Raw genomic sequence first — 10,174 nt, 5'->3', positions numbered from 1 at the left:
CTAAACTTTTCCTCTCAAACTACTACCCCCTTAAAGGATTAAAGATTTGTTTCTAAACTTGATTTGAGGTCCTGCTTAACATAAATTAAACCCTGACTTTAAATTCCTGGGTGAGGCTATCTCCCATCCAAGATGTCAAGTTTAAAAACTAACCTTGAAAGAGTAGACCCAGTGCCAGCCTGTCCTAGGGTGACTGCTTGGCCTCCAGAGGCCACCTGAACAGCTTGAACCCACATGAGAATCAGTGATGTAGACTGCTGGGTTCTACAAAGCTGGGCTTTTTTTTTTTAAACTAAACTTTTTTTTTTAATTTGTTTTTTTTTTAATTTTTTTTTAATTTTTATTTATTCATTTTTAGAGAGGAGAGACAGAGAGGGAGAGACAGACAGAGAGAGAGAGAAGGGGGAAGGAGCTGGAAGCATCAACTCCCATATGTGCCTTGACCAGGCAAGCCCAGGGTTTCGAACTGGCGACCTCAGCATTTCCAGGTCGACGCTTTATCCACTGCGCCACCACAGGTTAGGCAAAGCTGGGCATTTATATCCAGATTCATTAATGAATACAAAGAAAATATTTAAAGCAATCAATACTGATGTCTACTGGTTGCCACCTGTGGTTTATCATAATCAATATTTTACTGAATACAGGAGGTTACGGCAGAACAGCTTTACCATTTGGGTTAGGTAAGCGAGAATTGTACTATGAAGGTTTTTCTACAGATCTGCAACGTTCAGGCAGTGATGTCATAATGATTGAAACTGCTAACTGTGATCAGCCAGATGACAAGATTTGTGATGCTGACACATTTCAGATGGAGGATACAAACTGCTACCTCCCAGATGCCTTAAATATTATAACTCAGAGGCGCAACAATCAAACACAATGCATAGTAGTTACTGGATCACATGTATTTCCTGATCCATGTCCTGGAACATACAGATATCTTGAAATCCAGTATGAATGTGTTCCTTTTTTTCTGTGTCCTCTGACCTTGAAAGCAATTGTGGACTCACCATGTATATATGAAGCTGAGTGAAAGGCAGGTGCTTGGAGCAAGGACCCTCTTCAGGCTGCAGATAAAACTTATTTCATGCCCTGGAGTCTCCATCAACCGATACTTTAATAGAATATGCTTCTTTAGAAGACTTCCAAAATAGTCGCCAAACAACAACATATAAACTTCCAAATTGAGTAGATGGTACTGAATTTGTGGTATATGATAGTGATGTCTATTTTAACAAAGAAAGAATGAGGAATATTGTGAAATTTGACTTGAGGACTAGAATTAAGAGTAAAGAGGCCATAATTAACTATGCCAACTGTCATGATACCTCACCATATAGATGGGGAGGAAATACTGATATCAACCTAGCAGTTGATGAAAATGGCTCATAGGTCATTTATGCCACTGAGCAAAACAATGGAATGATACCTATTAGCCAACTAAATCCATACACTCTTTGATTTGAAGCAACATGGGAGACTGTGTATGAAAAATGTGCTGCATCAAATGCTTTTATGATCTGCAGAGTCTTCTAGGTGGCCAGGCCAGTTTACTAAGACAATGAGAGCAAAACACAATTGATTACATTTACAATACTGCATTAAAGTGAGAAGAATATGTAGACATTCCCTTCCCCAACCAGTACCAGTACATAGCTGCAGTGGATTACAATCCCAGAGATAACCAGTTGTACATACAGAACAATCACTTCATTTTATGATTTTCTCTGGAGTTTGGTGATCCTGTCCAAGTGCTGACCACTGCTGTGACAATAACTTCTTCAGCTGAGCTGTTCAAAACTACAGCATCAACCACAAGCAATGCTTCACAGCAAGGCCCCCTGGGCACAACTGTAGCTGGATCATAGGAAGGAAGCAAAGGGACAAAACTACCTCCAGCAGTTTCTACAACCAAATCCCCCTTGTAACAAATATATTTTCCCCTGCCAGAGAGATTCTGAGAAGCACTATGGGCCAGGGAGATAAGGTGGCCTCAGACACGGGGGTGGGGGGTGGGGTGGGGGGGTGTGATTGTTGAATGTCTCAAAGGAACAAGAGAAACTGCCTCCAATCTCTGCATGCTTTCCACCGGAACATGGAACCCTGAGGGCCACAATACTAGCAACTCTATCTCACACTGGGTGACTCAGCCGGCTTAGATCAGAAGTGGAGAAAACACTGCTAGTCTGGCCAACGAAATGGCTAAACATACCAAAGTGCTGGTGTTTAATGGGTATGAGTTCTTCAATGAGGCTCCTGAAGTGGTTGGTGGATGTTCTTGATGCACAGCTGCAGGAACTGCAAACTAGTGAAAAGTATTCAGCTGGATGGAGTTGTAACACGCAATTGTTGATGCAGTGCACATCCTTCTGAGACCTTAAGCTTTGGAATCAGAGAAGCACAGGAATTCTGAATAAGCACATACTGCAACAACTGGATAAGTTGGAAGGACATTTTGTCCTGGCTGACAATCTGGTAGAACTAATCAGAGTCCTAATGCCCACAGAAAATATTGTTCTGAAAGTTGTAGTACTCAATACAGAAGGACAGGTCCAAGACTTTAAATTTCCTCTGGGCATCAAAAGAGAAGGCAGCTCAATCCAACTCTCTACAAATAATGTCAAACAGAACAGCAGAAACGGGCTTGCAAAGTTGATGTTCATCATTTACTGGAGCCTGGGACAGTTCTTTAGAACAGATTAAAATGCAACCAATAAAACTGGGTGCTGACTTTATTGGTTGTAATAGCACCATTGTAGTGAATTCCCATGTTGTTTTGGTTTCAGTCAATACAGAGTCCAGCCAAGTATCCTTGACAGGTCCTGTGCTTTTTACCTTGGCACACATTGATCCTGACAATTATTTCAATGCAAGCTGCTCCTTCTGGAACTACTCAGAGAGAACGAGGATGGAATATTGGTCTAAACAGGGCTGCAAGGTGGTGACACTAATAAAACTCGGATAACATGTACATGCAGTCACCTAACCAATTTGTAATTTGCACAGCCCCGCAGCTTGTTGGCCAATAATTCTGAAATGATCATTATCTCAAAAGCGGTATCATTCATACTTAGTCCACAGTCCACAACTTGGGCGCTCTCATTGTAGTCCCCTTTGTACAGTGAGTAGCTGTGGTTAAAATGACCATTTGGCTGTAGAGTATCTATGGCACTTGTATCCCTGGCATTGTTCAGTGAATGTCCTTGATTAAGGGTTGAAGTGCTATTGATGTCACCTGAGATAAAAGAAGATTCAGATTGTTTTCTCACTGTGTCATTCCACATCTTTCTTACACAACTATGTGACCCAGGGGAACACTGAGTGCTGTTCTGGTGGTCGATGCCTTCACTGACCTGTGGGGGCTCTCCGTTGGGAGGCCGCTGCAGCAATGTGAGGGTCGGAAGCACTTGCCATATTCTTTTCATGCTTTCTTTTGGAGAACACAGTGAAAGATAAAAAGTGTGCCCTCCCTGGAAAGCATTCACGATGGTGAAGAGGTAGGCAATCACAGTAGTCGCTTCATTAATAAAAAGCAACACAGCTGACCAGGTTAGGCCAAGAAGACATGCAAAAGTGAAAGCACCAAGCACCCAAGACTTAATGTTTTTCAACCTGCTAGAATCTGGTTTCAAGGAGTTTGAGTGCCAGATAACCAGGCAAACAAGGGAAATGACAATTCAACCCAGGTGATGGCTATACAAAGTAATTTGTGAACTCCATTCGTTTATTCCTGACCAGAGGGCAGAGGGCAGAGGGCAGAGGGCACTGGGCACTTCTCACAAGCTTTCTAGTGAACAAAAGGTGCCTATTCTTTTTTTAACATAAAATAAAACAAATATGACTATTTCCTACTTCTTCTGATTGTATTTAGTAATTATTTTATGATAAAGTTCTAATGAAATATAAATTGTTTCAGCAAAATTCTGATTTCTTTATCTGATTTTTTTGTGTAAACCTGTTAATAATGAGCCCGTCACTAATGTCCAGTGTAAAGTTTAACATGGTTTGACAGTAAATAAAAGTGAATTTTTTTCAAAAAAAGAAAAAAAGAATGAAGAAAATGTCTGTTCTGTTTTCATATTGTCAACCCTTTCCTTAAGTTCATAAACCCTGACCGTAAATTTGTGGGTGAGGCTGTCTCCAACCCAATATCAGGGTCAGAAGCTGACCTTGAAAGAGCAAAGGATTTATCAGTTGTGTTTTCAGATCACCAGCCCTTTGATTAAGTCAGGTATGAGCAAATGTTGAGGCTTGTGTATACTCTGGCTTATTTTGCCACAAAAATTCATTGTCCAGAAAACATTGATTTGTAGCTATTCTGTTTCAGAAATTAAATAACAGTCTTAACTATGACTATTGAATTTACCAGTTGTTTAAGGGACTTTGGACTTTTAAAATTTGATTTGTCTATACAATTATTTTTTCTAGTAATATAAATACTTAAGTTTTTTTTTTTTTTTTTTTCATTTTTCTGAAGCTGGAAACAGGGAGAGACAGTCAGACAGACTCCCGCATGCGCCCGAGCGGGATCCACCCGGCACGCCCACCAGGGGGCGACGCTCTGCCCACCAGGGGGCGATGCTCTGCCCATCCTGGGCGTCGCCATATTGCGACCAGAGCCACTCTAGCGCCTGGGGCAGAGGCCACAGAGCCATCCCCAGCGCCCGGGCCATCTTTGCTCCAATGGAGCCTCGGCTGCGGGAGGGGAAGAGAGAGACAGAGAGGAAAGCGCGGCGGAGGGGTGGAGAAGCAAATGGGCGCTTCTCCTGTGTGCCCTGGCCGGGAATCGAACCCGGGTCCTCCGCACGCTAGGCCGACGCTCTACCGCTGAGCCAACCGGCCAGGGCTTAAGTTTTGTTTTAAAGAGGTATTAGTTGGCCATAAAATTAGATACATATTCAGTGATAACTGCTTTAAAGAATGGTGAGTTTTATTGTTTCTAAAAATAAAGTTTAAAAAATTTTTTTAGAATATATGAAAGGATAAATAAAAAAGCAAAAACAGCACTCTGAACTTCACAACCCAGAAAAGAATTGTCATTTACAAGTTAATATACTTCCAATTGACTAGTATTTGCTTTAGAGATTTTAAACTGAGTGCTACTTATGGCTTATCAGTTTTACAAACATTGAATCAAGAATAGCATACTAATAACATACCATTTTGCAAGGTGATTTGATACAGGTATTTATACATTTAAAAAAGCTTTTCCTAAGCCTATAGGATTTGTAGTAATGCAGTCTTGTTAAAATTTAGACTAAAATATAAAATTTATGCATTACTGATGGTATTTACTTAATATATCGTTGATAAAAAGAATTTCAATTCTTTGAGAACTATTGTAACCTATATTGGGTTCTCTGTGTTTTGAATTTCTATAGCATGTATAGTTTAAATCATAGAAATGTAATTAAAATGCTAAAGAGAATGTTATCATTCTCCCATTTTTCTCATGACTAACTCAAGTCTGCCCTTTACCTGGGACGACAGACAGGTGCTCTGCTCTTCAGTCCCTAACAGCACCCAGCACTGTGGTGAGCACATGGACAGGTGGCCGCTGCACTGGACGTCAGGGCAGCGAGTCTCTCTCTGGGCAAGTCTCCTGAAATCCCCAGGCCAAAGTTTTCTGAAATATCATCTCTTAATACAAAAGAGGACAGACTGTAGAGTTAGAGACCCACATTAAAATCTCAAAACTACTATAGCCTGACTCATTGGCTTTCAGCAACTTACTAATAGCACTCATTTCATAGAGTCATGAGGATTAAGCAGGGGTGAGTGAGCCTAGGCCCGGCATGTCGAAAGCAGTGCCACCACTAGTCTATATGATATCTTTATGTACATAGAAGAAAGTGGACAGTCCTCAAGATACTTTCCTTCTATTTGGCAGAAAATGTGATATTCTGATTTTGTTTGAGCAAGACACTTTACTGCCATCTGCTGGAAAATTTTCTTAATAAATATGCAAATAATGATGTCGATAATGTGAACCACACCCCCTTAAATGTGTTGGCGCCCTTGTGCGATTGGAACCTGTCCAACTGCACGGTAAGTGCTCAACAAATAGTATTTGCTACTCTCCTTTTCACTTTTATAAATGGGGGATGGAAGAGAATTCCAGAGAATGCTATTATTGTGTGAAGCAATTCATTTTAACAAATCAAGGAGTCAAAGTTCATCTCTGTAAAAAGAATCCGCATTTTATTACAAAACTTGGAAACATTTGGGCTTACTGCTTCCCTCACTTTCCATTTTTCCCATAGAAAAGTATGTTCTAAAATAAAATCTGCAATTTAAGTTAGCAGAGATACTAATGGAGCACTTACTCTTGAATTTATAAACACTGAAGGTAAGACCAAATCAGGGGACATATTTCTCATATACAAAAGCAAAGCACATTTTGGAATAATCTATATAGTCTTTTAATCTTGATTTTTAAGATCTGAGCAAAAATATTATACCATTATTGCAAGATGGTGGGTCTTTAGAAAGCAACTCTGATGGGGCTCCATTCACCTTTCTTTATCTTGGAACCTTGGCTGGCATAGTCCTTATTCAGAGACCAATATGGTACCTTTTTTTGCACACAAAAGGGAAAAACTTGGCTCAAACATAGCAGTACAATCATGAAAAAGATTGACTCACTTTGAATTAGGGAGAGTTTATTGGTAATGGGAACACTTCCCCAGGATAAAGATTTATCACCCTAGGATGGATCCAGGTGAGAGAATGGCTCTTGAAAGCTTAGAGAAATCAACACGCACACTTTAAGTGAAATGGAAATGCCACAACTGCTGTGGCCAACTGGAAAAAGATATCAAATGTCTCACAAGGGTGGGAATGCATGTCAGCGTATAGGGATGGAAAATTCACCAGCTGACTGTGTTCAAAGTTCCAGAGAGCACACCATTTACCAAAGTGATAAGGAATGTGTTGTTAAGAGGGTAAGGATGGTGGCATTCCTCTGTAAGCAGGGTTGCCTGGAGGAGACACTGTTGCAGAACTGGGCTCCTTAATAGGGATGATAGGATCCAGACACAATAGAGGCAGAGTGATAGTACGTAACTGTCTGAAGCAAAGTGTCTGCAATTATTGCTGTGAGTAGAAACACTGGCGTGGCATCCAGGGACCCAATCCATACAGAGCTATAATGATGGTTAATAGAACTCAATGTTCCTAGAGGTAAAATAGATAGGCAGTCAGTAAGGGTATTAATTTATAATACAAAAATAAATCAAGAATAAATGGTCCAGAGGCTGAGGGCAGCTGTCCCAATAAAAAGTCACAGTTAACCTGACCTGTGGTTGTACAGTAGATAAAGCCTTGACCTAGAATGCTGAGGTTGCTGGTTTGAAACATGGGCTTGCCTGGTTAAGGCACATATAAGAAGCAATGGCTGACAGCTGATGCTTCCTGCTCCTCTCCACCACCCTTTCTCTCTCTCTTCGGTCTCTAAAATCAATACATAAAATCTTAAAAAAAAAAAAAAAAAAAAAAGTCATAGTCACTGACCTGGTTTCCAGACCTGAGTCAATTCTCAGATCTGAGACTCACTGACTGAGTGAGAATGGAGCCTGAAAGACCTCCCTTAACTGTATTCAGTAGTTGTTTCCCATGCACTTCAGAATATTGTTTCAGTCCTTTTACCAGGTGATAGGGTTTGTAAATGATTGGCTCTGCAGCAGGTCTAGGCACCAGTGCAAGAAGACCTGCCATGTCACTCAGCAGAACCTATGGTATTAAAGGGCCCTGTGGTGGGAGAAGAAGCCATGTACAGTTACCAGTAATCTCACTAGGAGAACCACAACATGGACTCCTAGGATTCTGCAGCAAGGCCATACATCTCTAGTAAAGATCTATATACCATTCAAATAGGAGATCTTCAGACTCATGGTCCTTAATTGAGATGGAGTATCTGACTTACGGGACATAAAGTAATTTGCCACCAGAGACAACCATCATGAGCTGAGTTTTGTCAGACACAGCAAGTCACAAGTTGGGCGAGCCCAGAAGCAATCCATCACAAAATGGAAGTGGCAGATACAAGACTGGACATTAGCAGAGCCAAGATTCTATAAAGTTGTATCAGCTGATGTCCCAGATCCCCACGTCCTCCCTCCTGCCACTATTTTGCTGGTGTTCACAACTGTGTTGTTCACATCCGTGTTGTAATACGCCCAGGCCAGCATGGGTGCTGGCCGAGGCTGAGGCAGAGGCAAATCTACAGTGGGTGCTGCAGAGGGAATAAAGTATCTGTTACTAGAGGTTTAAGATCTGCAGCTGCAGCAACTGTAGTTTCCCTATTTCTTGTGTCTCCTCAGCAATAAAGGCCAACCAGAGTCCCGGACTTGCCGGTGACTAGAGGGGAGAACTCACTGTGAGAAGCAAGCAGGCCTGAGTGTCACTGGAACAGGCACATGGATGCCCTGCCTGTGTATAGCTCCTCTTCGGGGCCAAGGCCAAGCACCTATTCTCGTGCTGCTACAATTTTCCAGTCATGCCTTCCATAGCCTTGCCACAGATGTAAACTGAATTAATCCTCAACCAGCTAGAATGAACCTTAAAAATTTGCTAAACCTTAAACTTTACACCTTAAGTTGAACCAAAAAAAAAAAAAATTAAGAACTCTTAGGTAACTAGTTCAAATTGGAATCAAACCAAACCAGAATATCAAATTTTCTCAGATTTAAACCCAAACCAAAGTTCCAGACACTTTGCCCATATAACCCTGGGAAGACTCCCTGTGGCTCGAGCAGCTCTGGCTAATTAGAAGTTTCCAACTTTACTCTGGCTGCTTAGTGGATAAATGTCTTCCAAAGTGTGCTCCCACCTGAGGTTAGGGAAAATTTAGCTACCTGGCTAGAATTTAAAAAAAATTATTGGCAGTCGGTTATCCATTTGGTTCAAATGGGAAAGGAAACATCAGTTATTTTTCAAAAAGTAATTCCATACCCATCTAGCATCATACCCTTCAAGTCACATCATAAAACAAGTGATACCCGGCTATGGTTATTGTGAAGCAATCTCAGTCCTCATCCACTGTAGCCTGATTCTCTGAACACAAGGAGTGAAATCTTTACCTCATTAGCAATGAGACTACCTCACAGCTCAGACAAAATGTTTAGGCTTCTCATCCATGAGGGAGAAGGAGTTAAAAACCAGTATTCCTGTGAAAAATTATTCTTAGAAGCTCTGTCATTGCTGCTCACATAAGAGAGAGAGGTCTGGATTCAAGGGCCATGAGGGCAGGCGCGGGATACCTTTGTATCGAGCACATCACTTAGCACAGCTGCCTGGCACTCAGGAGGCGATCAGTAAATAATGACTGAATGAATTAATGAGGCTGCAGACGTCCACCGCCCAGCCTAGATGCTGGCACCCTTTGAGGGGACTTTGGCCAGGACATTTTGAAAGTATAGCTCAACCAAGTGAGAATAGGCCCTTTTCAAGCTCCATTCAGTCAGAACTGCTGCCGCTTTGTTCACACTGGCATCCAAATCTGGCTGTGCTGTCCGCCACAGCCACTCAGCTCAACTCAAGTCAGCAGTGCCTGGACTAGTTCCTTTTAGGGCTTCAGAATGGTAGCAAAAATAGCTGATTTCAAAGGAATGAACCCACACTATAGGATGATTTTCAGAGTTTATTAACAGAAGAAAAGCATTTTAGAGGAAACCAGCGTATTGAAGTTGAACACTGGAAGAATGGTGGCGTCGTTGAAGGACGTGGTGAGATGTGGGAAGGAAAGCTGAATGCAGAGCTGGGGTGAATGCTCTGAAAACAATGACCTCTCTACTGAGCATCGACTCTGCACGAGAGGCTGCCAACTGTTGCCTGGAGTCAGCTGAGGGGTGCCAGGGGCCACACTGAGTAAGTAAGGTTGGTTCTTAAATATTTGTTTCAAAAGCTGAATGCTTTCTCTTTGCCTTCTTCTCTGCTTGGGAAGCTCTCCTACATTTTTTGCCCCAACTACTTGATTTCAGCCTCCCTCCCTGAGCTTTTCTTTACCTTCCAAGGTGCCAACTAACTGCCAACAAGAGGGCCACACGGTCTTCTCTTTGATCCCAACATAGTTCTCTGGATTACTGGACAGTTTATTGAGCCCCAGGAAGGGACTCAAATAGTGAATCAATCCTTGCCCCTTTTCTTCATCTTCTCAAGTGTCTCATAGTGA

At 41.8% G+C, this 10,174-nt stretch overlaps 2 pseudogenes; both read left to right on the top strand.

Moving 5' to 3' along the window:
* The first annotated feature begins 592 nt into the window (after window positions 1-592).
* Window positions 593-1,890, top strand: LOC136406558 (adhesion G protein-coupled receptor L2 pseudogene; annotated as a pseudogene).
* A 137-nt stretch (window positions 1,891-2,027) lies between these two features.
* Window positions 2,028-3,000, top strand: LOC136406557 (adhesion G protein-coupled receptor L2 pseudogene; annotated as a pseudogene).
* Window positions 3,001-10,174: the final 7,174 nt, after the last annotated feature.

Source organism: Saccopteryx leptura, chromosome 5 (genome assembly GCF_036850995.1).
Source record: "Saccopteryx leptura isolate mSacLep1 chromosome 5, mSacLep1_pri_phased_curated, whole genome shotgun sequence".
Taxonomy (NCBI): Eukaryota; Metazoa; Chordata; class Mammalia; order Chiroptera; family Emballonuridae; genus Saccopteryx; species Saccopteryx leptura.
This window is presented reverse-complemented; position numbering and strand designations above follow the sequence as displayed.